The 27,791-nt window shown below is 50.9% G+C and overlaps 1 pseudogene; it reads right to left on the bottom strand.

Moving 5' to 3' along the window:
- Positions 1-17,713: 17,713 nt before the first annotated feature.
- LOC149347339 (astacin-like metalloprotease toxin 4 pseudogene) lies at positions 17,714-20,097 on the bottom strand (annotated as a pseudogene).
- Positions 20,098-27,791: the final 7,694 nt, after the last annotated feature.

The raw sequence follows: 27,791 nt of genomic DNA, 5'->3' as shown, positions 1-27,791 counted from the left end.
ATTATCCGGAACTCTGTACTACTACGTCCCTCATAGCCTGAGGCGTTTTGGGGCTCTAAACCCCATAAAAACACAAAAACAAATTTTGCGACCGGAGTGGCGAGTGTTCCTTCCCCTCGGAAGTCGCGCGGCGTTCCTTTCACCCCCAAAGTGCGCATTCGGGGATATTGCGGCAAGTAAGCCCTTGCACGTGTGTGCGCCTCTGTGTATGTGCTTCGGTGTTTTTAGTGGCCGGTTGTCAACGAAGGTGAGAACAACCAAGACAGCGGACGAGAAAACGACGAGCGGCGAGCAGTGCGCTTGCTCGACTGTGCGGATGCGCGAGCAAGATGGAGCGAGGTGTATGAAGCTGCGAGCGTGCATTTATCTTGTAAAGAAGTTTATATTGTATATATAGTCATCTTTTGTTTTCAACGTACGCGTTCAACCGTTTTTCCATTCAATGTGTATGATGAGTTTGTACCGAGAGCGTGTAGTGAAGCACAGAAATGAATTTATCACCCGTGTAATTACGCAATTCGCCCACAAAAATCCGAGGCGCCTACAGTTGCTGTTCAAGGAAGACTGACTGAGTGACTGTAGTTGCGTGTTTGTGAACATATTGTGCTGTGTGCTGGTCATCAATCCGGGTGAGTCGAGAACGCGTATGCAGCAAGACTGAGCAGTCTTCTCCACGAAGTGATAGTATCTTTTTGCATTTTTTATTAATTTTAATTGTTTCTTCGTTGATAAACTTTAATGTATCTCTCCTAGCCGCGCTTTAATTTGCTGTTTGTAATTTTTCTTTCAAGTGAGTATTTTACTTATTTTTTATTTATATATAAATAAATCAATTTACTCCGCAAATAGTGCCTTTTTCCTACGAATATACCCCCCTCCCCTCCGGCGCCAACAACCAATGGGCCCCCCTCCCCCCTGCAAAAAATTCCGCGGACGCCCTTGCCTCTGGCCTAAAAGCGAGCGGTGCACAACATTTATTTGTTGAGGTCGGTCAGCCCGTGCGTGGTGCACGTGTGTCGGTGCGTCGGTCATCCAAAAGGGACTCAAGGGGTTGAGGGTTGAAAACAAGTATTTACTTACAGGCAGGGAAACACAAAAAAGTAAAAACGAAGAGAGGAGTAGCAGAAACTATACATAACACGAAACGCGACAAGCAGGAGACAGACAGTACGAAAACCAACAAATCCAACTACAGAGAACAAGAACGCGTACAGAGCATTGAAGGAAGGAATGTACAAAACGTTACAGGTATTAAAAAGGAGAAAGTCTGGCGGACAATTCACAAACGGGGGCCGAAATGATGGCTCCGGTTCGGGTCGCTGTCGATGCGGCGATGGCTCGAAGGCGGCGGGCCTTGCGCGATGGAACGCGCGTACCTCGGCGCAGTAAATCGGCCCTCCACGGCCGCAGAGACACCACCCAACCTCTTCAGCTGCCTATTTCGTCCCGACTGTCTTCCCTACCACCCGGATAGGCCGGCAGAGAGCATACCTTCTCCCTTCCCCTCATCATGGGGCGCATTTTTTTTTCAACGCGGTGACTACGGGGCAGAGGGGACGCATTAACCCGCGCAGCTCCCTCGTAGCGCCGCGAGGGAGAGCAGGAGGGGACGCAAAAGACTTGAGTCTTCCGTGACAGTCGTCGCCGAGTCGCCCAGGCCTGCACTCCGCTTTCAAAAAAACATCGCACCCGTACCACCGCCCTTGGAACTTTTCATGCTTCCTGGAATTCCAGTGTCGGCTTCGTTCGCTGATGGCCGAGCCCCGAGAGATACCTTGGCGGGCCCCCAGCAACAGCAGTGCTACGTGCCTGCTGCTGCGCTATTCGAACGCCACCAGTGCTCTCTCCTGACGAGACACGTTCCACTGGTCTGTGACACAGGTCCATATATGATCATAAATACGGCCAGATATGACCATGGGAAACCTGATATTCCGCCATATACTGCTATATACTGGCGTATAAGAGCACAAATACGGACAGATACGGCCATAAGGTACCTTATATAGTGCCATATACTGCTATATATAGTCGTATTTGTGTCCTTATATAGAAGCTCTTTCTTTATATCGGGAACCTCAAATCCTTATACGGAAGCAATCCCCCATATATGGAACATATCCTACCTCATATATGGGATGCTTGTGCCATATACTCCCGAACTTAAAAAATTAACTTTGTGGCAAACATGATATTATTGGTTAATTAAGCTGGTGAAATACACCACACAACAAGGTACTAAGCTTTGTATGATTGAGGTATCAATCAAGTTAAACTGTTATTACATAACAGTGTTTAAGGTGAATTATAGTACAGTGCTATAACTCACTTTCAACTTTGCTCTGATTTAAATGCACTAATACATGCATATACGCGCTTTATATCTTGGTTGGATTTCGAACCTTCCTGACGAACTGAACCTTCCTGACTGGGTCTAAATAAGTGGATTAGAAGTCCAGCGAGTTAGTTGCAATCAACAGCATAGTTTTCAGGAATATTTATAGATTATAAATATTCCCGAACGTAAAACAAGCGCTTCGGGATCGAACTCAGCCCCCTCGCAAACGTTATGAAGGCTCAAACCACCAAGCCGATGGTGCGGTGTACGTTCCTTCTTTGTGCGCTGTTCCCCAAAACTATGCCGCTCTGAAGGAATGGAAACCCTGCATTGCCTGCGGTAATGCCAGACAATAAACGTTTGCAAAACCGCTGCAGCATACAGCCATTCCTTGTCCAGGAGCGTAAATAACATTTCACTGCTTGCGGCACAGGGATGAAGATTAAAATGCTCTAGTACAATTATCAGAGAAAAAATGCAAAATGTTTGGTAAATTCATCTATCTAGAGTTTCCAGCAAAATGTTTACAATGCAGACGAGAAAAACTCCACAGCTGCACGCAAATCTTTTACCCGTCACCTCTTCCGCGCCGCATCGTCTCTTAGATTGTCTGCGAAGCAGACGACATCACTGCGCCCAACGTTGCTACTGGCTGTGCCATCGGTCTAAGACTCCCAGTAGCCCTCGCGAAAGCACGTGACTTCCGCCATATTTTTTGTGAAGTAGCTCGTATAGCGATAACCTCTCCTATGCTTTCCTTCCACCATGCTCCTAGCCATAGCCTGTGTGAAGCGTCCAGCACGGGAAAAAAAATTCAGAGGCCACTTAAAGGGCAACTGCATAGGTTTTCGAAATCGATGAGCTTAAAGGGGTCGAACGCAGTTATCGGCAGTTCACATTTTAACTCAAAAGGTTCTAGTAAAGACGTTAAATGAAATATCTCACTGTATCGGTGTTTCGGGTGGCAGAACAGTACCTACCTTTAAGATATCATCATCAGCCTGACTACGCCCACTGCAGGGCAAAGGCCTCTCCCATGTATCTCCGATTAACCCTGTACTTTGGAAGCTGAGGCCAGCGTATCCCCGCAAACTTCTTAATCTCCTCCGCACACATACCTTTCTGCTGCCCCTTGCTACGCTTGCCTTCTCTTGGAATCCACTCCGTTACCCTTAAGCAGCAGCAGTTATCTTGCCTTCGCGTTAGATGTGCTGCCCAAGCCCACTTCTTCCTCTTGATTTTGACTAAGATGTCATTAACCCGCGTTTGTTCTCTCACCCACTCCGCCCGCTTCCGATCTCTTAACGTTATACCTATCGTTTTGCTGTGCATAGCTCGCCACGCTGTCTTTACCTCAAGTTTAATACTTTTCGTCAGCCGCCACATTTCGTCCCCATAGTCGAGTACCGCTAAGGTACAGCTGTTATATACTTTTATGTTGAAGGAAATTGGCGAAATATTGGCTATCTTTGCTAACATCTGAGAAAATGAGTAGACTTGAATTTCATGCATGATGAATGTTGTAGCACTACATGTGGTTCAGTCTCGCAGACGTTTCTCACCTTTATTCAGAGTGGCTGAAGTTAATGGAGTGTTCAATTAGGTTTAGCTACAGACATGGCGAACGCAAAATTTGTCCCAGTGTTGCTACCAACCCCACAGATTCTACTATGACTATAAATTCCAATATTTCGCTCATATCTAACTGTTGTAAAAATTGTGTTTCATTTTCTTTCAGTCCTCAAGTATGTGGCATCCGACGCGTCCTCTCAAAGTACCATTTTTCTTGTGGCCTCTTATATTGCAATATCTACTCATCAAAAGTAGACTGCACAAATACTACAACGCTGCATAACATATTGTCACGTCGATGTAAGACGCGCGAACGCTCAAGGCGGTTTAGAAGGCTCCCAAGAACGTCCGGGGCCGAGTCCGACGGTGGTGAACTTCGTCCTCTTCACTTAATGTCCTCACGTCGTCGTCTTCAGTAGCGCTAGCGTCATTAGCCACCCCCCCCCCCCCCCGGTCGAAAAACATCGTCCCGATGCTAAAAGGAAACCAGCGTCGGAGGGAGTGTCACGGTGTCCTTGCGTGATACGGTTTCAGGCGAACGACGTGGACCACCTCGGGGCGCGCGTCGCGTCGTGAGCGTGGGGTTTGATCAGGAACGACTTCATAGTTGAGATCGCCGATGCGCCGCAGGACTTGGTAGGGGCCGAAGTAACGACGTAAGAGCTTGTCGCTGAGTCCGCGACGTCGGATTGGGGACCAAACCCAGACAAGGTCGCCTGGGAAATATTCGACCGCCCATCTCCGCAGGTTGTACCGTCGGTCATCTTGGTCCTGCTGAGCGCAAATTCGCACCCGGGCTAGTTGACGAGCATCCTCGGCGCGCTGTAAAAAGTGGGCAACATCGGCATTTGGGTGGTCGTCGACGTGGGGGAGCATAGCGTCGAGTGTTGTGGTCACCTGTCGTCCATAGACGAGACTGAACGGCGTCATGTTGGTTGTTTCCTGGACCACGGTATTATAGGCGAACGTGACATAAGGCAGGACTTCATCCCACGTTTTGTGCTCCACGTCCACGTACATCGAAAGCATATCCGCGAGAGTCTTGTTCAGACATTCGGTCAGGCCGTTCGTCTGGGGGTGGTATGAGGTCGACCTGCGGTGGCTCGTGTGGCTGAAAGCAAGGATATGCTGCATGAGCTCAGCAGTAAAGGCAGCCCCTCGGTCAGTGATGAGAACCCGGGGTGCGCCGTGGCGCAGGACGATCTGAAGCACAAAAAATTTGGCCACATCAATAGCGGTTCCACTCGAAAGAGCGGCTGTCTCCGCGTAACGCGTGAGATAGTCTGTGGCGACTATTATCCACCGCTTTCCGGAGTTTAATATGGGGAACGGGCCGAGCAAGTCTATCCCGATTTGTGGGAATGGTCGGGATGGCGGGTCAATGGGCTTGAGGAAGCCGGCGGGCTTGGCAGGAGGAACATTGCGGCGCTGACAGTCACCGCAAGGGCGAACGTAATGCGTAATGGCATGTCCAAGGCGAGGCCAGTAGTATTTTTTGCGAATCTTGGCTTGCGTTCTAGTGACGCCAAGGTGGCCGGAAGCAGGTTCGTCGTTGCAGGCATTCAAAATTTCGACGCGTAGGTTCTCGGGCACGACGAGCAAGTACTCGCGACTGTTAAAAAAAAGTTCTTTTTGTAGAGTACGCCATTACGCAGGCAGAGGGAAGATAAAGCGCGCCGGAAGGCGACAGGTACTCTGCCACTGGCACCTTCAAGATAGCCAATGACGTCTCGAAGGTCCGGGTCGGCGCGTTGTTGGTCAGCAAAGTCGGTAGAGTTTAGGGCGGTCACAAAGGCGTCGTCGCCCGCAGCGTCGTCAGGAGCTGGTTGTGCAGGGGCACGGAAAAGGCAGTCGGCGTCCAAGTGTTTGTGGCCGGATTTGTAGGTTACAGAAATGTCTTATTCCTGCAGTCGGAGACTCCAACGTGCAAGGCGCCCTGAATGATCATTTGGCCAGCCAACAAAGTGCGTGATGGTCGGTCAGTACTTTGAAAGGTCGGCCGTAAAGGTATGGTCGAAACTTGGAAATTGCCCACACGATGGCGAGGCATTCCTTTTCGGTGGCAGAGTAGTTTGCCTCGGCCTTAGACAGTGCACGACTTGCGTAGGAAATTACACGATGTTGATTTTTCTGGACCTGAACTAGGACTGCACCCAAACCAACATTGCTGGCGTTGATGTGTACCGCAGTGTCAGCATATTCATCAAAGTGCGCCAGAATGGGTGGTGACTGCAGGCGGCGTTGAAGCTCTAGGAACGCCTGTTGTTGCGGCGCAGCGCAGCGATTTTAGAGAAGTTTTTCACAAAGCGGCGGTAATACGCACATAGTCCAAGGAAACACCGAACTTCTTTCCGATCGCGTGGCGGCGGGAAATTCGCGATGGCGACGGTTTTTTCAGGGTCCGGGAGGACCCCTTCTTGGTTCACGAGGTGACACTTCTCGGCTTTTAGAGTGAGTCCAGTTGATTTTATAGCCTGCAGCACCGCCTCGAGGCGACGAAGGTGCTCGTCAAAAGTTGGGGCGAATACGATCACATCGTCCATGTATACGAGGCAAGTGTGCCATTTCAGGTCGACGAGTACTGTGTCCGTAACCTCTGAAAGGTCGCTGGGGCGGAGCAAAGACCAAATGGCATGACCTGGAACTCGTACAACCCGTCTGGAGTGATGAATGCCGTCTTCTCGCGGTCCCTCGCGTCGACCTCTATTTGCCAGTACCCAGACTTCAAATCCATGGAGGAGAAATACTTGGCGTTGCATAAACGATCCAAAGCGTCGTCGATTCTGGGCAAAGGGTAAACGTCCTTTTTAGTGATGTTATTCAGTCGCCGATAATCAACGCAGAACCGCAATGTTCCGTCCTTTTTCTTTACGAGCACGACAGGTGCGGCCCAGGGGCTCCGAAATGGTCGAATGACGTCGTTATCAAGCATTTTCTTTACTTGCGTGCTGATGGCGGCGCGTTCTCTAGAGGAAACACGGTAGGGTGACTGTCGCAGTGGTTGCGCCGTGTCGTCCGTAATAATGCGATGTGTGGCAAGGTGTGTCATGCCGACGCGCGGAGACGACGCAAATGTGTGTCTGTAGCGATTGAGCAGGTCGCGCAGCATGGCTTGTTGCTGTTGCGGCAATTTCTGATTAATGTCGTACTTGACGTCGACTATGTCCTCCGGATCCGGTCGTGAAACACGAGTCAGGCTTTGTGCGCACTTGGTATCAGTGACGGCATCTATGTAAGCGACAGTCATCCCCTTGTTCAGGTGCTGGTGCTCATTGCTTAAATTAGTCAGGAGTACATCACCTTTGCCATCTTCCGACCGCCCGACACGACCACCCGAGGTACTGCAATACCGCGGTCGAGAAGCAAAAGTTGTTTACTCTCGACGATACCTTCAGTGTCTCGAATGATATGCGAACCGACAGTCACCAGTATACTGGAGCGGGGAGGCACGGTCACTTGCTCGTCAAGAATATGGAGCGCCGACGGGAGGGCATCTGTGGTGTCAATTGCGTTCTCTGACGAAAACTGGACGGACTAGGTCTGCAGGTCGATGATGGCTCCGTTGTCCGTTAGGAAGTCCATACCCAGGAGAACATCACGAGAGCAATCAGCGAGGACAACAAACTTTGCAGGGAAAGTTTGCCCTTGCACCGTGACCCTAGCCGTGCACATTCCTATCGGCGTAATCAAATGTCCCCCAGCGGTACGCAACTGCGGGCCGTCCCAAGCTGTCATAACCTTTTTGAGCACAGCGGCGAATTGTCTACTGAGCACAGAATAATCGGCACCAGTGTCAACTAAAGCAGTTACAGCTGTGCCGTCTACTAAAACGTCTACATCGGCCGGTGGTGGCGTCTTGCGGTACAGTCGAGGAGTCCGATAGCGGCTTTGGTGCGTCGAAGGGATGCGGAGTCGAGAAGCGTCGTGGTTACGAAGAAGTGCGGCGGGTTGTCGGCTTGTCTTATCATGCTGTCGTTCGTGGGTCGTCGAGGATGGTGTGTTGCACGGCATTGGCGATGGGTCTGGCGGCGTTGGAGGGTCTTGTTCTTGTCGTCGAGCAGCCGCACCTCCAGAGGCTGCCGCGTCTAGTTTCCCCTACGGGGACTTCTAGACTGGCCCTGGTCGCTGGGTCCCGGAGAACTGTAGCGGCGCGGAGATGGTGATCGCGAGATGCGACGCTGGCCGGAGTCCGCATGGGAGATGTAATCTGCGATCTCCCTTGGTCGCTCTCCAGGCAGCGGACGGGGAGCACCGAAGGGGAACCCTCGAAGACCTATCTCCTTGTATGGACAGCGGCGCCAGATGTGCCCAGGTGCCCCGCAATGGTAGCACAACGGTCGATGGTCCGGGGTTCTCCAGACGTCAGTTCTGCGAGGCCTAGGTCGCTGGACAATGTTCGACTGGAAAGGTGGAAGCTGAGGAGCGGCTGGCGTAGGTGCTTCATATCGTTGGGTCGAGGCCGGAAGGAAACGGCTTGCGGCAGCAGCATAACTCAATGTTTGTGGCGGCGGTGGAGTGGCTGCCGTAAGCTGCGACGTACCTAATGCTTGTTCGACCTCCTCGCGAATGACATCTGTAAATGACGCAATCTGCGCCTGAACAGGGGTCTGCTGCAAAGCCTTCGCCACCTCTTCCCTTACAATGACTCGAATGACCTCACGCAGTGATTCTGCTGAGGTCATGGAGGTTCCCTCAGTACGAGTGCAGAGCATCGATACGTTAGTGCTCTCGTACTGCCGTGCCCGCATGTCGAGTGATTACTCAATGGACATTGCTTCCTTGACTAAGTCGTTTACTGTTGCGGGTGGACTCCGAACCAGGCCTGCGAAAAGCTGCTCCTTTACACCTCTCATCAGAAATCGCACCTTCTTTTCCTCCGGCATGCTTGGGTCTGCGCGACGGAAGAGGCGTGTCATCTCTTCCACGTACACCATTACACTCTCGTTCGGAAGTTGGATGCGATTCTGCCGAAGAAGGTCGGCCTTCTCCTTGCGAAACATACTGGTGAACGCCGGGAGAAATTCTGCTTTGAATGTCTCTCATGTTTGGAGGCAAGATTCATGGTTTACGTACCATGTCCTTGCAGAGTCTTCCAGAGCAAAATAGACATGGCGCACCTTTGAGTCCCCGCCCCAAGAATTGAATGTGGCCACCCGGTCGAACTGGTTCAGCCAGTCCTCGGCGTCCTCATGAGGTAGGCCGTAGAAACGCGCCGCATCCCGTTGGTGGTGGAGAAGGACTGGCGCAATTGATGCTGGAGGATTCATTGCAGCAGCGCCGGTACTCCTTGTTGACTTGTGGTCGGGGAGCAGCCCGAACTCGGAAGATAGGCCTTGTAGTCGGTGGTGGTGGTGAAAACTTTTTAATAAACAACAGGAGAGTTTGCAGACCAAAAATGGCCGTTTACATAGGTGGAGTCCTTAGTCCGGGACCCCGCTGGACAAGGCCGCTACTCGCGCCCGTTGGACTAGAGCCCGTTGAGACTCCAGCCCCGAGCAGTTGAGCAGGGCTGCCTCCCATGCCTCTCGGGAAGGGGAAGGATTGGGGGGAAGGGAAGGATTCTTTTGACAGGCCCAAACCATGTGGAAGGTATCGGAAACTTCCCCACAGTGAGGGCAGCGCCCATCGATTTTGGGGTCGAAATGTTTCACTATTGCAGGACACAACAGAGTGTTGGTCTGCAAGCGCCTCAGAGTTCGCTCATCAGCTTTACTCAGGCCCTTAGCAGGGACCGGGAAAAGACGATGGCGTTCGCAATAGTCGTCCAGAATTTCTCTGAACCGCAGAAGCGGTTGCACAATCTCCGAGCCGGAAGAGCCTGGGTGAGGTGCCCGGTAGGTAAGCGCTCGGGCAGCCGCGTCCGCAGCCTCATTACCTCTAACGCCCTGATGGCCTGGAGTCCAAACTATGCGTTTGGGCGAAGGGTCCGATTCCCTCACTGCGCGCTTTAATATACTCCAGGCTAAAGGTGAAATCTCGCCAGCCAGGTAGTGTTGACAGGCTCTACGCGAATCTGTCACGATTACCTTCGAATTCAAGTCCGAGGCGGCAAGCGCAATGGCTACTTCCTCAGCCTGTGCTGAATTTCGAGCTCGAAAGGAGAGCCCGTTAACGCATTGATCCTGGTGAACTACTGCGGCCGTGTAGAATCCATTGGGCGACGGCCCTGCCACGTCAACGTAGTATACACCCTGTTTGGATCCGTGTTGGTGTTCGAGGGCCCGAGCGCGCGCCTCTCGTCTGCCTTCGTGTGTATGTGTGTCCATGTTGCGCGGGAGTGGAGGGACCCAGAGCTTGTGACGCCATAGCTCCGGAATCCGACACGTCTCCTCTGGAGTGCACTCGTGTTGGATGTGCAAGCGGTCTAGCAGGCGGCGCCCGGATGCCGTCTGCGAGAGTCGCGTATATTGGTTCACGAGGTGGGCCTCTCGTAACTCCTGGTAGGAGTTTATCACCCCCAACGCCGACAACTTAGCATTGGAGGTGGCCACTGGGAGGCCCAGTGCTCGCTTTGTAGCCTTTCTAACGATGGTGTCGATTCTTATTTCGTGTTGTTTCGTAGTGCGAAGGTAGGGAGCGGAGTAGAGGATCCTGCTGGTCACGAAGGCATGGGCGAGCCGAAGCGCGTCCCTGCCTCGCAACCCGCCGCGCTTGTTAGAAACGCGATGGATCATGCGTCCGACCTGTTCGCCTACGCGCTTGAGTTTGGCAATAGTGGATTCCGGGCTGAGCCTGTTATGGATGAACAGACCTAGTATGCGGAGCTCCCCGACCTCTTTGATAGGGCCTCCCGTCAGAGAGATTTGCAAACTCGTGTTGTCCTTAGGATCGGATCTGATGTGCAGAAGTTCCGATTTTGCGGGAGCACATTGGAGACCACAGCCGATAGCGTAGCTATCGGTTATGGTGGCGGCCCGCTGAAGGCGGTCCTCCATTTCCCCAAGGCTCCCTTCGGTAGTCCAAATTGTTATGTCGTCCGCGTATAGTGCGTGATGAATGCCTTCCACCCGGGCCAATTGGTGGGGAAGCTGCATCATGGCAATGTTGAAAAGAAGTGGCGACAAGACCGCCCCTTGGGGTGTACCCCGTGTACCCATCGTGTATGGTCCGTATTCGTCATCCTCAATCTTGAGGAAGGCCTGACGCTTCGAGAGAAAGTCTCTTACATATGTGAATGCCTTGCGCCCACAATCAGTGGTACTCAAGTTAGCCAAGATGCTACTATGACGAACGTTGTCAAAGGCCCCCTTAAGATCGAGGGCAAGGATGGCCTTGTCGTTGTGGCGCATGGCAGTGGGTCGTATTATGTAGCGGTGTAACTGGAGGAGGACGTCCTGCGCAGACATATGCGGTCGGAACCCGAACATAGTGTCTGCAAAGAGGCCCTTGGTCTCTATGTGTGGAGAGAGGCGATCCCTAACCATCGTCTCCATAAGCTTGCCCACACAAGAGGTTAGTGAGATGGGCCTCAGGTTGTCGGTATTCACTGGCTTGCCTGGCTTAGGGATGAAAGTGACCAAGGAGGTCTTCCATTCGGGAGGGAGTGGACGCCCGTCCCAAATCTGGTTAATGTACACTAGCAGGTGGAGGTAGGCCGAATCTGGGAGGTTGGCCAACAGATTGACTGTTATGCGATCCCGACCCGGAGCCGTACCTCGCCGCATTTTAGCTAAAGCCGCCTTAAGGTAGTGTAACTCAAAAGGGGCATCAATGTCGGGATTCGGCTTTCCCGCGTACTCGTACTCGGGCCCAACTGGGTCCTCTATGCGGCAGAGATATCTGTCGCACAGGGTGTCCGCGAGTTGAGCCGTCGTACCTTGGTACCCGTGCAAAGCCCGCCGGAGCTGTCTTTGCGTCTCCCCTCTCGTTTGAGTGGGGTCGATGAGACTGCGAAAGAAGCGCCATGTTCCTCTCGAGCTCATCTGACGCGCTGCCGAATTACACTTCTCTATCCAGTTTGAATCGGTGAGCTGGGCAGCATACGCCGCAGCCTGCTCCGTGAGGTCGACAATGCGAGCCTTAAGTTTGCGATTCAGCTTTTGCTTCTTCCACCGTTTGGTAAGACTCCGGCGAGCCTCCCACAAGTGCAGGAGGTGATTGTCCACTGCAGGGATCTCTTCAGTGGTCTGAAGTGTCGTGACGTGTTGTCTTTGTATTGTGTCTAATTGCTCTGCCCACTCCGCATATCCGCCGGAAAAGAGCACGGGAGGTATCTCTTTTGTTCGAAACTTATGCCAATCGGTCAATTTAGTGTGGCCCCACTTTTTGCGAGCCGCCTTCGCCAGAAGAGTAACCCGGAGAAGGCAGTGATCGCTACCAAGAGTCTCTCCCAGGTTCTCCCAAGTAGCGTCTCTGGTGTTCGTAACGAGAGTCAGGTCAGGGCATGTGTCTCGCGTAACCGAGTTGCCCACACGTGTGGGACAACACGGATCCGTGAGGAGTGTAAGACGAAGTGTGGAGATGAGCTCCGCCAGCTTGCGTCCTCTGGCCTTCTCAAAGTGGTAGCCCCAATGTAGGCTGGGAGCATTGAAGTCCCCAACGATCACTAGAGGTTCCTTGTCAGCCGATTTGAGCGCGCGGTAGAAGATTTCGTTGAAGGTCACGCGCGGCTTATGCGGGGGGCAGTAAATGTTAAGGACATGTATTGATGGGTCGCGGCGCTTGAGCGGCAGGACCTTGACCATACTGTATTCCTGTTCAGTCTCCAGTTCGAGGTCTACTGGGACTGCGGTGTACGCTTTGTTCACCAGGATGCACGTTGTAGGACCCCCTTGAAACGAGCTATACCCTGTGAATTTAGCATCTGCGCCGGGTTCCTGAAGAGCTAGGAGCGCCGGTGCGGTACCAAGAGACTGCAGGTAGAGCTGGAGGTGTGACCGTTTCTTCCAGCTCCGTAGACCCCTGCAGTTCCACTGTATGATCTCGAATTGCTCCGAATTGTTGTTGGCTTTCCGCTGGGGTCGGCTAGCCATCGTGAACGTGATTATTTAATTTTGGGGGCCAGGTCCCACCCCCGAAGGTGATGGGGCCTCAGGCAGAGGCACCAGCACGTCCGGAGAGAGAGCGGCCGGAATGTTTTCTAGTGAGCCTGTGGCCTGGCGAAGGACCACCTTCCGCCTGCGGAGGTCTGGTCGCGGAGACCGCGAGCGGGAGCGGCTTTGACTGAGTTGAGCTCCAATTTGGTCCTGAACGACAGAGAGAGCTGTCTCAGCAACCTGTGCCCCTATAGCAGGCATGATTTTTGCCAATTCGGCCTGAAGAAGTTGCTGAATGGAGCCCCGGACCGCTTCCATGATTTTACCTGGCAGAGCATCAATTTCGCTCTCCAAGTTGTACAGGCGGCTCTCCACCATTGGCAGCCTACCAACCACTGTGCTGGCCGACTGCTGCGACACGCTTGTCAGCCCAGATGCGACCGAGGCACTCTCATCTCGGTCCTCCGGCTCGGCTAGTTCTATAGGCTCGGAAGGACCAGCTTGAGGTTCTTTACGTCCCTCTAACTTAGCCTCCAGCTCCTGAATTTTCCGCACTAGGAATTCTGTTTGGCGCCTAAGTTCAGCATTTTGCCTCTGTAGGGCGGCTTCCGTAGGAGAGAGGGAGGGAGAAAGAGGCCCGGAGGCAGCCCTAGCCCAATCGCTCACCTTGTTTTGGGCGGTCGCTAGAGGCGGGAAATCCCCAGCGCTGAAGTTCGGCGGCCTCGCCTGGGTCCCGGACTTCACAGCCGTCTTGACATGACCGGACTTGCCTGGCGCAGAAGTGGACTTGCTGTCCTTGGCATTGGTGGGCGGAGCTTGCTTCTGAGCCGACTTCCGCTTGCTTTGATTCCGTGATGGTCCCGGCTTGATTGGTTTCCGGTACTTGCCGACGCAGCCGGCAGCACCGGTGAAGTGGGCACCCGCGCACAGCAGACATCGGGGGGTGCACTCATGTTGTGCTATGCCCTCGGGTGTGGTGGCCACCTGAGAGCCGCAGAGGCCGCAGCGTCCAGACTGCGGCCGCGGGCAGATGTCAGCCCGGTGCCCCACCGTGCCGCATCGATGACAGGCGGGGATCGTTTTCTTGTACAGTCTCACAGGGATGCCCTGGTCGCTGCAGAAGATTTGGCGGGGTACCTTCTTCCCTTGAAAGGTGACCACTGCGATGGCGGTGCCGCCCAGCTTGCGCACAGAAAGGATTTCTCCGTGTCTCCACTCCAGCTTCTGCTTGAGGGAGGCCGACGTTTCGCCGGGGTGAACGTTGATCACTCCCTTGCAGACCTCGCCAGAAGCCTTGGCGTGCCCGCGAAACAGAAGCTGGCGGTCGCCGACCGTCAGCGTGACATCGCCGAGGAGCTTCTCAGCGGCTGGCACAGAGTTCACGCCACACACCAGCACATTTTGGTCCCACACGGGCCATACAGAGAGTTGCACCTCTCCACAGTCCCGTATGATGTTGCGCACGGCAACTCCGGCTTCACCTGGAGCGAAGGTGGCCTTCAGATCCAGCGTCTTGCGTGGCTTGAGCACCACGATGAGGTCGTCGCGTCCAATGCGCGGCGTCTGCTGCGGCCGCCACTGGGGTTTGCAAGTTGCGTCCTTCAAGGCCGCGCCACCGACACTTCCTTGCGAAGCGTGCGCGGACCGAACTGCCGCCTGGTGCTGGGCGGCGGCTCCAGTTGGCTTGGGAGCGTTCGTCTTCTGCCGGCGTCTCCAGATTTTGACCATATCTGCCAAATAGTCATCTTCCGATGTTGCAAGGTCCTCGGGTTGGACGGTTTCCATGCGTACGACTTGCATGGACAGCGGATCATAGCCGGTAATCGTATTTGGAGCCGCCATCGCCGGGGAATCCCCAGCCGGGGCTGGCGAACGCCGGCGAACGCCCCGCCGCCGTTAGGCTTAGCGCCGCGGCGGTGGGCGAAAGCTTCAAAATCTCAGAATTTCGTCAAAAATGGGCCCACCTTGATGGAAGTGGGGCCCACTTGTGCCGCTGATCTTCGCGGAGACGATGGTGCCAAGATTCGTGGGGTCCGGGTTGACAGACCGCAATAAGGAGCGATCAGAATCGGAGCCGATGTGCGCCCGTCTTCTCCCTTCGCGCGCCCTCAGCGTTCCCCTTGTAGTCGGCGGCCGCCCTGGTGAACGGGCGTGTCTACCGGGGGTGGTCGACCTCTGCTGGAATCGCGGCTTGATGGGGGCGTCCGGTACATGAATGATGTACCCAGCATCTCCGCCAGATGTCACGTCGATGTAAGACGCGCTAACGCTCAAGGCGGTTTAGAAGGCTCCCAAGAACGTTGTTGCTGTTGTTGTTGTTGCCTTGGTGGCATGGCACATACCCACGACGGGGGATTGGCCAGGGTTCAGTGAGGAGAGCCCAATGAAGGCAAATTGGTGCCAAGCTAATGGATTACCTTTTGTTGCCAAGCCGACGGTGGTGAACTTCGTCCTCTTCACTTAATGTCCTCTCGTCGTCGTCTTCAGTAGCACTAGCGTCCATATTATAACGTGCTAATTTGTTCTTATTATGATAGCCAGAGTTTTCCGAAACAACTCCTGTTTCCATTATTATTCTTCGGCGGTCGTTGCCACGACATTACGCGTTCCTAGACTCAATATCTCTATATGATAACTTCACTATTATGGAACAATATGTTTTTCCTTTGCTTGTACGCACGTGGTGTTTTTTTTCCTGAATTTCTTTTGACAGCACAGGGCAGCGAACTTTTTTTTGCCAAGTAAGAAGATGCGTTATTCGAAAGGAAAGTGATTCTTTCTATATGCAGAATTCTGCAGTACCGTTAAGTGATAGGCAGAGTGAAACACACATGCGGGTCTTGTCCAACAGCCAGATATTTGGCAATTTTCCTCAAATCCCGAGCGTTAAAGCGTTCTATATTATTCCTAAAGGTCTACAGACACGAAATTTTTCATGTCTCTTCTTTCTTCATAATGATTATTTGGTCATTAGTTTACACACACTCTTACCTGCAATTTATAGCGGCGCTTGTGTCTAAAAAAAATTTCTGGCTGAAGTTTCCGATTTTGTGTGAACACTGAAATGGAGGCTGTGATGTAAGTGTAAATTACACATATTTTTAGCGCAAACAGGACAAAAACACAAAGAACGGAAGAGAAACACGAGCTCTAACTTGAAACTTCTCGTAATATAAGTGTACTTCACGTCATGTGAACCAAAGAAGGAACTGCTACTTTACAGCTTCTTTTTTTTTCGTTGTCATTCCGGATCTTGAGGAAGGAGTGCGTAGCAAATTGGGGTGAATTAAGACGACGAAATTCCCGTTTGATTTGAGACTGCAGTAACTTCCTTCGTTCTTTATTATTGCGATATAATCTCAGAAGCCGTCACAACAAAACCACACGAAATTCGCTGATTAGTTGAAGAGGTCACGTCACCTTGTCACGTCACCTTGTGACGACATCACAATCTGCCTTGATGGACCACCGTGACCGCCGTAGAGTGATCCTAACCTGCCCACCGTGACAGGCTGCAACCTGGGCACCTGATTGAGGGCATCGTCTCCCCCCGTGAATGGTGTTAAAACTGATGGGTCAAGAAATGTCACGTGACCTCGTGGCGTTGTCACAGCATTCACATTACGTTGTGAACTGCTTAGTTTCTAGACAACAACCTAGGCGGAATGTCGAAACAACAAATCCAAAATGTATCCAATATATTGCGAATGACGGCATCATCGCAGCTTTGCGGATGCATGCTACGTCAGCAAGCGGTTTGAATATGGTTGTTGTTGGACCGAAAATTGCAAAGAAACCAGCGGAGCACACAGAAGTTGCAGCAGAATGTTACGCTTCGCCTTCGACGTGTGGGAAAACCGGCGCGGCTGCAGCGGAATGCCGATGAGTCACTAAACGCACGCGGGGTCAACTGTCGGATTAGTGGGGTCAGAGTGCCAGCTGGGTACAGTCAAGTTTCACAGCGGCATTTGTCTTCCAAGAAGAAGTTGACAGCGAGCGTTTTCCCTAACCCGCGTGGACTTGCACGTAGCCTGGGCTCTGCAGGTGCGAGCACATGAAAAGCGTGGGAACGCCGCTGGCTGACATTCCGGCGTCTGCGCGACTTAAATGGCATCCTTCTTTCAATCTCAACACGTGACGGGGACGTGTTCCCTAATTGAAGAGTGTGTGATGAGTGCCACAGTGATCTTTTGAGGACACGCCTTCTTCGGCAGGCCCGGCTTCCATCTAGGGATTTCAGGGAAAGAAAACTCTTGCTCAAACTCTCTCCTCTTCAAACATGGAGGTGGGCCGCTCAGTGGGCCGCAGCCCCAGTCGGACAGGGCATGGAGCAGAAATTTCACTACCGTGAACTGCTGGGCGAGTTGGTACATGTTTAAGTGAGAAAAACCAGCGAAAAAGGACGCAGGAACACGAGAAGACACAGAGAGACTGTTGCCGGACTTACAAGTTGCAAGTCCGGCAACAGTCTCTCTGTGTCTTCTCGTGTTCCTGCGTCCTTTTTCGCTAGTTTTTCTCACTTGAAATGGAGCAGATTTGCGCTCTCTTTTCAAGGTGCAAGCAAAGTGCTTAAATGGTTTGCGCACTTTATGTTGGTGTTGTGTCTAATCTTGAGGCCACAAAAGTGTGATTTTGGTTTGGGAATGAAGTTTCTGGACTGAAGGGTTTTGGACCGAACTCACCAGTGGACCTCCGTAGCGCTGTAGCACCGGTCGCTTATGTATGGAACACTCACAGAGAAGAGGTTTTTCTGGGTTTAGAACCTTCTTTTGGTACATGTCTCTACATACTTTTCTCTTGGGGTGTTACCGCGTACAATAGAAATGTTTTAATGACCTCTACACTTGTAGAACTCATCGATGCAGTACATGTCTCAGAAGCTGAGTCCTTTCTTCTCGTAGACACCTGCGATCCGCTCGCCATCCTTGGTGAGAATGGAAGGGTGAGACTGATCTTTTGCGAATGCCTCCGAGCCGTACAGCATGATGGACTCCAAGTCGAAGGGGGACGAGACGGTCTCACTCGCCGAGGATCTCTTCTCGAACTGATTGCGGTACTCTGCATGAAAAGACGACCTTTCACAGTGCACTCTATACAAAGCGCTAGCAAGCTGCCGCGGTGACTCAGTGGTTATGGCACTCGGGTGCTGACCCGAAACACGCGGCCTCGATACAGGCAACATTGTGGCTATGAGGGACGCTGTACTGAAGGACTTCGTAAATTTACACCACCAGAGGTTCTTTAACGTGCAGTGACATCGCACAGTACACGAGCCTCTATAATTTCACCTTAATGGTAATTTGGTCACGGCGGTCAATTACGCGCACTGACATCGCACAATGCACGCGAAATTCTAGAAACACGTGTACTGTGCGACGTCACTGCACGTAATTCGACCCCCGCGGCCAAATTTCGATGCTGGCGAAATTCTAGAGGCTCTTGTACTGTGCGATGTCAGTGCAGATTAAAGAAGGCCTCGTGGACTGAATTTCGGGAGTCCTTTCTAGCGTCCCTCATACCCTCAGTCACTCGGGAACAGTAAACCCCCATAATAGAAACCACACGAACAACTGAAGATAGAAGACGCTTTTTATAAGCGTCCTACGCTAGAGATTTCAAGTTTCACATGGATGCCGCCTCGAAGGGGCAACAATTCTGAAGGACTCCGGAAAATTTTGAGCCTGTGATGTCTTTTGACGCCCGCTAACATTACGTGGCCGTTTCTGCGTTTTGCCGCCATCAAAAAATGCAGCCGCCATAGCCGGTATTCGATCGCACGACCCTGGGATACGTAACCATTACCATCAGCCTAGGTCAATTGCAGAACAAAAGCCTCGCCTACATCCCTCAAATTAACCCTTTCCTTCAGATCGGTAGCCGAACGCCAATGCCGCTGAGCCAGGGCGGTGGTAAATCTGTTGTTCAACCAAGTGGGTGATTGTAACAGTCAAAAAGCTTATTGAAAATTAGTTAACCAGCTTACAGTTAGACGATCCCCCTTACTCCACCCCGTTCGCCGACTAACACACGGACTTCCTGCGGGTTCGTCTGAGGAAGGACGCACGGGCCGCATCGCTTGAAAAGCGTTTACCTAACGTGTATTGAAGCAAATTTAGTAGATGGCCTAGGATATCCAATCCTTTCTTAACTTCTGAGTGACCTAAGCTGTGTCCGGTCTTTCTTTACACTAAGCTATCGCCACAATTGGGACATGCAATGAAAATCTATACTTGGAAAGAAGAGGCGGAAGGGAACGCGTTCTATATGCAACGGATCAGCTCCTTTTCCATCTGTTTGAGATGCATCCTACAGAGTGGCTTTCTATTGTAGGCTTAAAGAAACACGAAAGGAATACTGCGACTCGAAGATACACGGCGCAAGAGTGGACAGGACGAACGAAGGACGGACACCGACAAGGCGCTGACGGTCCTGTCCACTCTCGCGCCTTCTATCATCGAGCCACGAACCAACTGCCCAACAGTCGATTCTTCTGAGCACTATGAATGCGCTACGCCGCTTCAGTGAGGTAATTCACCATCCCTGTGCTGTAGGTATTAAAGAAATTTTCAATATAAACGTCGTTTTACCCGGAGGGTTTTTATAGAGGTTGTGGAGTGCTTGTCCATGCGAGCTTTATTCTCAGCATGCGCTGTGTAACCGCAGGGAAGAGTATCTGCAAACAATCCTCACCCCACTGATTCCAGGAAATCGTGCACATGTGCTTAGCAATCAGGGCTTCATCTGGCTTTGTTCCGTACCCGGTTTCACATCCTTCAAAATGACCTTGAGGTATTTGTCCCTGTCGTATCGCGTGTGCTAGTGGTTGAAACCCGCCGCATGAAGAAGCTCGTGCGCCACTGTGGCCAAGTAGAGGCAGCCGTTTCCCAGGGACACCACCTGCCCTCCTCCTATACGGCCGACGTGGGAGTAGCACCTGTGTCGCGCACGTCGAATTTCAAGCAGTACGCGAAAGCGGGAAGGGTGATAAAGGTAACGCATAAAGGCAGAGAAGTGAAACATGAAGCAATCATAACCATAAACATAAAGCGATTAAATATAAATAACTGTACCATGAAAAGTAGTTTTCTTCGCGCAAGAGAGTACTTTTTCTGCACATAGTTCAATATCACAACTGCGGGCAGCTCAGGCACACGCGCCTCGGCACCTTACGTCGTTGACTGAATTGATTTCTTTGCGCAGATCGCTGCTCATCGCTCGGTGAAAATTCCATCTTCATGGCTCTGCGATAACTTCGTCACCTTGAGCTGGAACCGTTATCAACTTAGCAAGGTGGAAGCTGCAATCACAAGGACCGGAACAGGACGCAATCACGTCACAACAAGCGGGCGTGAACTTCCGGGGCAAGCCTTCATAAGCAAGCTGCGTTCCCTGACCCCATCACAACTGCGGGCAGCTCAGGCTCACGCGCCTCGGCCCCTTACGTCGTTGACCGAATTGATTTCTTTGCGCAGGTACGTGCTTTTCCTGAGTTTTTCCCGAGCGCGTTCCTGAGCTGCCCTGCGGTGTTTCTTTTTTTTTTTGCCTTGAGATGGGTGATAAACAGCCATCAACTATTAAAGAACCAGCAAAGATGCTCTCAGAACTTTCCACAAAGTTTGACGACCACAAAGCTAACGTTGTGACAGAACTGCAAGACATCAAACAGTCGCGGTCGTTCATAAATGATAAATTTGAAGAATTCAAGTCCACCGTAGAAGACATGAAGCGGGAACAACAGACACTGAAAACAGAAAACAACGATCTTAGAGCAGCCCTAGAGAGTGCAAAAACTGAGATTGTAGAGTTAAAGCAGTATTCAAGACAACAAAACATCGAAATCAAAGGACTACCCCTCAGGGCTGACGAAAAACTTTATGACGCCTTAATACAGTTTGGTGAAACGCGCGGTGTTCCAATATCGAGCTCTGATATTGATGTGATTCATCGCGTACCCGGAAAGGACAAGAAAAGTCCAAACGTGATCGTGAGGCTCACATCTCGCTCCGTGCGTAGCAGAATACTACACGCAGTGAAAAAGATCAGTTTGTCTCCGGTGGACTTTGGCTACGAAGGCACAGACACAGTCTATATTAATGAGCACCTCTGTCCTGAGTATAAGGTATTCCTTGGAAAAGCAATTGCACAAAAGCGAGAAAAGGGCTGGAAGTTCACCTGGGTCGCTAATGGAAAGATCCTTGCTAGGAAGGCCGAGAACTCGAATGTGATTCAGATCCGTTCCGAGGCCGACTTAGCTCTGATCTGTTAAACCAAAATCGACAGTAACTCATGGACAGCGTGCAGCTAGCAAACCAATTTATGAAAAAAAATGCATGTGCCTCTCTGCTTAATTGCAATGTTCGAAGCTTGAATAAGAGCATATATAATGTCTGCTGTCTAATGGCTGAGCACTCATTTACGTTTGACTACATAGCCGTTTCTGAAACTTGGCTACATGAAGGGGACTTACACAATATCCAAGGGTTCAAATTCTTTTCCTGTAGTAGAAAAACTTCTACGAGAGGCGGTGGAGTTGGCCTATACGTAAAAACATCGTTGTATTCCTGGCTTCTTCCTGGGTTGACAAATTCATATTCTGCTGGTTTTGATTTTTTGGTTGTTCAGTGTATAAACCTTACAATTGCTGTCGTATATCGTGCTCCAAAGAGCACTCTATCACTCTTCCTTGACCATTTTGAATCGCTGCTCACTAACTTATCTAATCTAAGAGTCAAAGTATTAATCTGTGGTGATTTAAATATTGATTGTTTAAGTGATAACAGTGTGGTATATACTAACTTATTACAGTCATATGGCTTCAGTAATGTGGTAATAGGCTCTACACGAGTGACTCTCATTTCATCGACGTCATTGGATCGTATACTCTGCAATTTCGACACATCATCTAGTTTGAGCTCCATATATAAAGCATCCCTTACAGATCATTATCCCGTTGCGATATTTTTTCCTCTGGAACAAGCTGCCCCGGGTTATACATCTGACCCCCACTGCAGCATCAATGTTCTTCAGTTGAGGGAATGTCTTCAAGCGGTAGATTTTAGCTTGATCAACTCAGCTGATGTTAACGACCTATACCAAATATTTAACGACAGGCTAACCACAGCAGTTTTGCAATCTTCTACAACCCAAAACAAAAGATACTATAGTACGCCGATCTGTCCCTGGATGACACAAGCTATTATGAAGGTTATTAAGGAAAAAGATCGCTGGCATACCAAGTGTAAACAAAAGCGAGGTAATTCATATTACTTGGTAAAGTTTCGGAGAGCAAGAACCTTAGTTACTGCTGCCATAAGGTCCCCAATTAATTTTGAAAAATACCCACAGTACGAAAGTCATGTGGCAGATCATTAACTTTGTTATTAAACCCGTAGCAAATCGGTTTATTATGCCTGATATAGAAATCTTTGGGATCTCCATTAAAATCTAGTTACAACGTTCAATGTATATTTTTCCACTATAGGTGCAAGTATAGGAAATACTTGCCCCTGCACTGAGTACCTCCCTCCTTCGGAAAACATTGTAGTGACCTTTGCATACCATGACATTACAGTGGATGAGATTGTATATACAGCTAATCATTTTCCATCGAAATTGTCTACTGGATGTGATGGCATTGCCTCTTTTGCGCTGAAGGAATGCATTGATATCTTAATCGGGCCACTTGAAAAAATCTTCAACTTTGCCTTCTATTCCTCTACCTATCCCGATCTGCTTAAGCTAGCTAGAATAGTACCGATTCTCAAATATGGTGACCATAACCACGTTGAGAATTACCGCCCAATTTCTATTTTAAGCTGCATAAACACACTTTTTGAAAAACTCGTTGCAAAGAGAGTGAAAATATTTCTCGAGAAAGAAGCCTTGCTATCTCCTCAACAACACGGCTGTAGACCAAACAGGTCAACTGGTACGGCCGTCATATTGCTAACAAACACGATCAACACTTTCCTAAATGATAATAAAATAGTCTTAGGAATTCTTTTGGACATTAAGAAAGCATTCGACACTGTTGATCGCGAAATTTTACTGAAAAAGCTGATGCATTACGGGTTTAGAGGTATTAGTTTAGAATTCTTCAGAAGTTATCTCAATAATCGGCGGCAAATGATCCAACTTAGTGGTGTAAAATCTGACTTTGAAACAGTTACGGTGGTTGTGCCTCAGGGTTGAGTCCTTGGTCCGATTTTTTTTCCTTGTATATTAATGACCTGCCGCATTTCACACAACACTTCTCTGTTTTTATGTATGCTGACGACACTGCTCTTCTATGTGCTCATGAATCTACAGTGGAACATATTTGCACCGTAAACCGAGAATTGGAAACTTTGTGTAGCTGGTTTATTTCAAATAAACTTGTAAAACTTAATAAGACAAAATGAATAATATTTAGGGGCTCCAGAAAAACAATGCATGACAACCTGCCTTCCGTGCAATGGCTGGGAACACCTATTGCACTTGTCAATAACATTACTTATCTTGGAATAATTCTAGATGAGAACCTACACTGGAAGCAATCCATACAGACGCTTTGTAAAACGTTAGCTGCAGCATGCTTTGCGCTGTACAAATGCCGAGATTATTTTGGTAATGACATAATCAGAATTATTTATTTCTCAATTTTTTCAAAGCCAGTTATCATATTGCATCGAATCATGGGGCCACACCTACCGATCTTATTTAGAACCACTTAGGGTCTTGCAAAAAACGGCAATTCGATTCAATTCACATTCAGGATACAACGCCCACACTGCTCCTCTTTTTAAACAGATGGGTATACTGCCACAAAAATTATTATTTGAATACAGGACTGTCTTGACAATACACACATGCCTTCAAAACAATTACCCGTTACACTCATCGCTATTCTGTACCCCAACACTATGAACTCGCAGCGCCACTCATAGAAATTTCCTTCTTCCGAAAACGAAAAATGTCTATGGAGAAAGAAGGATGGCCCATGCTGGTATTAAGCTCTGTAACAAGCTTCCAAGTGAACTCAAACATTGTAATACCTTTCCTGTGTCACTGAAGAAATATTATAAACAATGAGTGAAGCCAGTGTTTTTTTTTCATGTATTTTTGTGTGTTTGTATGTGTTTGTAAAAGAGGCTTGGTGCTCTGAATATTGTTGCTCTATGTACCCTTTTATATCTTTCTAATTTCATGAGCTTTTATATGTATGTAATTAATTTTTGTTATGCCTGCAATTTTTATTTTAAACTGAATTGCATGGATACCAGCTAGCTTTTAGCTAGGGATCCAGATGTTTTCATAAGCATGCCTTGTATGAATCTTGAGAAATAAAATTGAATCAATCTATCAATCAATATATTGCCGCACTTAGTTTAGACATCACTCTACCGGCGCCCCACGTGCGGTCTGTCTTCGACCTTTGTCGCGCGCCGGACTTCGTCCTCTTCTGCTCGGTGCTAGGGCCTGCCGGCTGCGCTCTGCCCAGTGTGCTCGCCAGGTACTGTTCTGCCAGGGATAGAACGCTCTACCGGCGTCGGTGACATTTTTGGTGGAGGTGCGGGGTACGATCTATGTACGAAGAGGTCCCAGGAACCTCCAGCGCTCCGTCACACTCCCTGGACACGACACCTGTCCACAAGTCAAGCCGCCGCTTGAAAGGCTTAGCCCCCGAGTACAATCCCCTCACCGCGCCATCCCGCAAGATGACCTCTACGGTGGCCAGCCAGACCTTCCAGCAATCTGTGAGTTCGCCACAGCTGCTACATCATACGCCTCGTACGCCCGCGTCGTTTCATTGTGACAAGTTTGAGGATGTGGAGGACTGGTTGGACGGGTATGACAGGGGCGCTGAATTTAATCTGTGGGACGAGGACCGCAAGCTTCGGAACGTCTACTTTGCCCTCCAGGACGCCTCCAAGACGTGGTTCGAAAACCACGAGTCCGCCATCCACACCTGGCAAGACTTCCGGCGGCAGTTGCTGGATACGTTCAGCAGCAACGAACGGAGGGAGCGTGCTGAATTGGCCCTGCAATCGAGAGCGCAGCAGGCAAACGAGAGCGTGGCGATGTCCGTGGAGGACATGACCCGGCTTTCAACCGCGCTGATCCTTCGATGTCGGAAGCCAAGGAGGTGCGCCATTTGATGCGGGGGGTGAAGGAGCAATTGTTCGCTGGGCTCGTACGCGATCCCCCGGCTACAGTCGCCGATTTTGCAAAGCAAGCGGCAGGCATAGAGCGCGCCCTGCAACAGCGGTTTGCGCACTACGGCCGTACATCAAACATCACTGCTGTGGAGTGCCATATGCCCGAGAGCTCCGAGAGCTCATCAGGAGCATCGTTCGCGAAGAGCTGCAGAAGCTTCGCTCTGTGGAGCAGCCTCCTAGTGTCACCGCCATCTCGGATGCTGTCCGTGACGAAATACGCCGCACGGTGCAGCCCATTCCACCTCCCCAACCGCCAGCGCCCTATGTGATGACATACAGCGAGCCATTGCGAAGTACTGCGCCACCACCGCCGGCGTTCTACTCTCCTGCCCCTATCGCGCCGTCCAACCGCTTCCGTATACGACAGCGCTGGCAGACGACCGCCCACCCATCACGAAGGGAAACATGTGGCGAACGTCGATCAACAGGCCCTGTGCTTCCACTGCGGCGAAACAGGCTACATCCGTCGTCACTGCCCGTACCGCCGGATTGGCCTGCGCGGCTTTTCGCCTGACGCACCCCTGCCACGCTATGGTGAACGACCCCGCGAGATCGATCAGTACCTAGCGGCCAACGTCCCACCTGCACCCACTGCCCAACGTCAGTCCAGGTCACCGTCGCCTCGACGGTTTTCTTCACCAGCCCGCCAGTCCTACGACCGGCAGTCCTCCAGCCCACGCCGGGAAAACTGAGGACGGCGACCCCCGGAGGTACGGCCGCCGTCACCGGACAAAATGACGAACATCCTCCGCTCACCGACGTTAGCATGCGACCCTGCCTCCGACCCCACGCCGCGACGACCTTTCGACGAACAGAGACGCCTCCGCTTGACGCCCCAACCCGACCGCGAGAACGATCCCCTAGTCCGACCTCCCCCACACAGCGTTTTTCTGAAGGTGACCAAGCTTCGGCTGAAATCCCGGTCATCGTTGATGGCCGCCGCGTGACTGCTCTCGTAGATACCGGCGCCGATTTCTCCGTCATGAGTCGTGGTCTGGCGCTTCTCCTGAGGAAAGTACTGACACCTAGATTTGAAGTTCGGTTCTGATATGCTATCGCATTTTTCAATGCAAGCGCATGCTTGCTTGCTTTTATACACACTAACTTCTCATCTGCCTGTGGGCTGAGAGCTATTTTATAAAAGTGTACTGCCACAAGATGAATGCACTCGAGCGTGTGACAGAACATGTCTGGGCACGTAGCTGGAATTTAACTTTCTCGGCTCTTCAGTGGTCGTCCCACTGTCGCCTTTGGCAGCGCCCACTTCAAAAAAGGTTAACCCCCATTTACTTATTGTCGGTGCTGCTTTTACTCTGAAGTCCTATGTAAGCACGAACAACTAGCCGGCCATTACGTACCACTTCCTCACACTAAATGAGACGCATATATCGAGAGGAGATTGCGTAAGAGTGAGGTCGTCCTAAGAGTGAGTGAGTCGTCCTCATCAACCACATCTACCTTCATCATGACGCGTGGTACATTGGCACATACGGTCCTGCTCGAGCCTGAAACTTTTACTTACAACCCCAGCCTGCTGAACAAGCAAGCTACGTCAGTGTTCCTCGAGTCTCGCGTTCCTGGAGTGATCAAGGACATCAGGGTCAACAGTCGGAGGAACCTCTTTGCCATAGATGTGACGGAGTGGAGCGCCTTGGAGGGTCCAGCCACCATCAGTAAGATCGGAGACATCCCCGCCCGCTCTCTTGTTCTTGAAAACCATAACACAACCGCTGGCGTCATTTACGACGTCGACGCGACCATCTCTGTCTCCGACCTGCGGATACTCATTAAACCTGCGACAAACACCATCGAAATAACCAAAATAACCAAAGTTCGGCGCCTTGGAAAGTCAAGATGCGCCAAGCTCAACTTTAAGGACTACTTTATTCTATCCCGCATGTTAAATTTGGCCGCTTTCATCGTGATATTCGCCCATTCATCCCGAAACCGCTTCAGTCCCAGAAGTGGTTGGAAATTGGATATGTAAATTGTGTTTGTAATAGCAGCATAGCGTGCCTGCGCTGCTCTGAGGCACACAGCGGTGACATTTGCCACGCTAATGCCTTGAAGTGCGCCAACTGTCGTGGCCCTCATGACGTTTCTTCAAAAGTTTGTCCCCGCCTCAAGAAAGAAAGTGTGGTCTTAAAGCAAATGGTGCGAAACCATTCAACGCACAGGCAGGCCGCAGCTACGGTGCGTCGGCGTCCTTTTCGTTACTGACGATCTACTAGACAAACGCCTCAAAGCGGCAGAGAAGCTCCCATCGCTGCTGCTACTTGTCCTCCCTTTCCACCGAGTAATGTACGCCCAGTGACTGGTTAAGCCGGAACGAGCGCTCCAGAGGTGACATGGCCACCACTACCACAGCCACGCTCGACCTCGGTGCCTGAGCAGGCGCCACGTTCCCACTGTCCTACGCCTACAGATGAGCGAGCCCAAGACCGAGATCCAGCGTTAGGTGAGGAGGTTCCACCTTCATCTTGAGGTCCCTTATGAATTCCCTGCGCGTGATCCTTCTAGCCTTCACTCGCCAGTAGTGCTGATTGCCTTGCAGGTACTGGACGCGCTTAATACAGTCCTTGCAGCTTTACAGGAGCCGTCACAATGGCTTCCCTAGCGTTACGGTTGCAAAGCCATGTCAGAGAAGCATTCAATTTTCAGTGCCATGCCCGTGGACTCAATGCCCGAACTTCGGACGCCCGAGAATGC

Source organism: Amblyomma mixtum, chromosome 4 (assembly GCF_055824585.1).
Source record: "Amblyomma mixtum isolate Tamu chromosome 4, ASM5582458v1, whole genome shotgun sequence".
NCBI classification, from domain to species: Eukaryota; Metazoa; Arthropoda; class Arachnida; order Ixodida; family Ixodidae; genus Amblyomma; species Amblyomma mixtum.
Note: the sequence above shows the minus strand (reverse complement) of the source record. Positions and strands in the feature narration are given on the sequence as shown.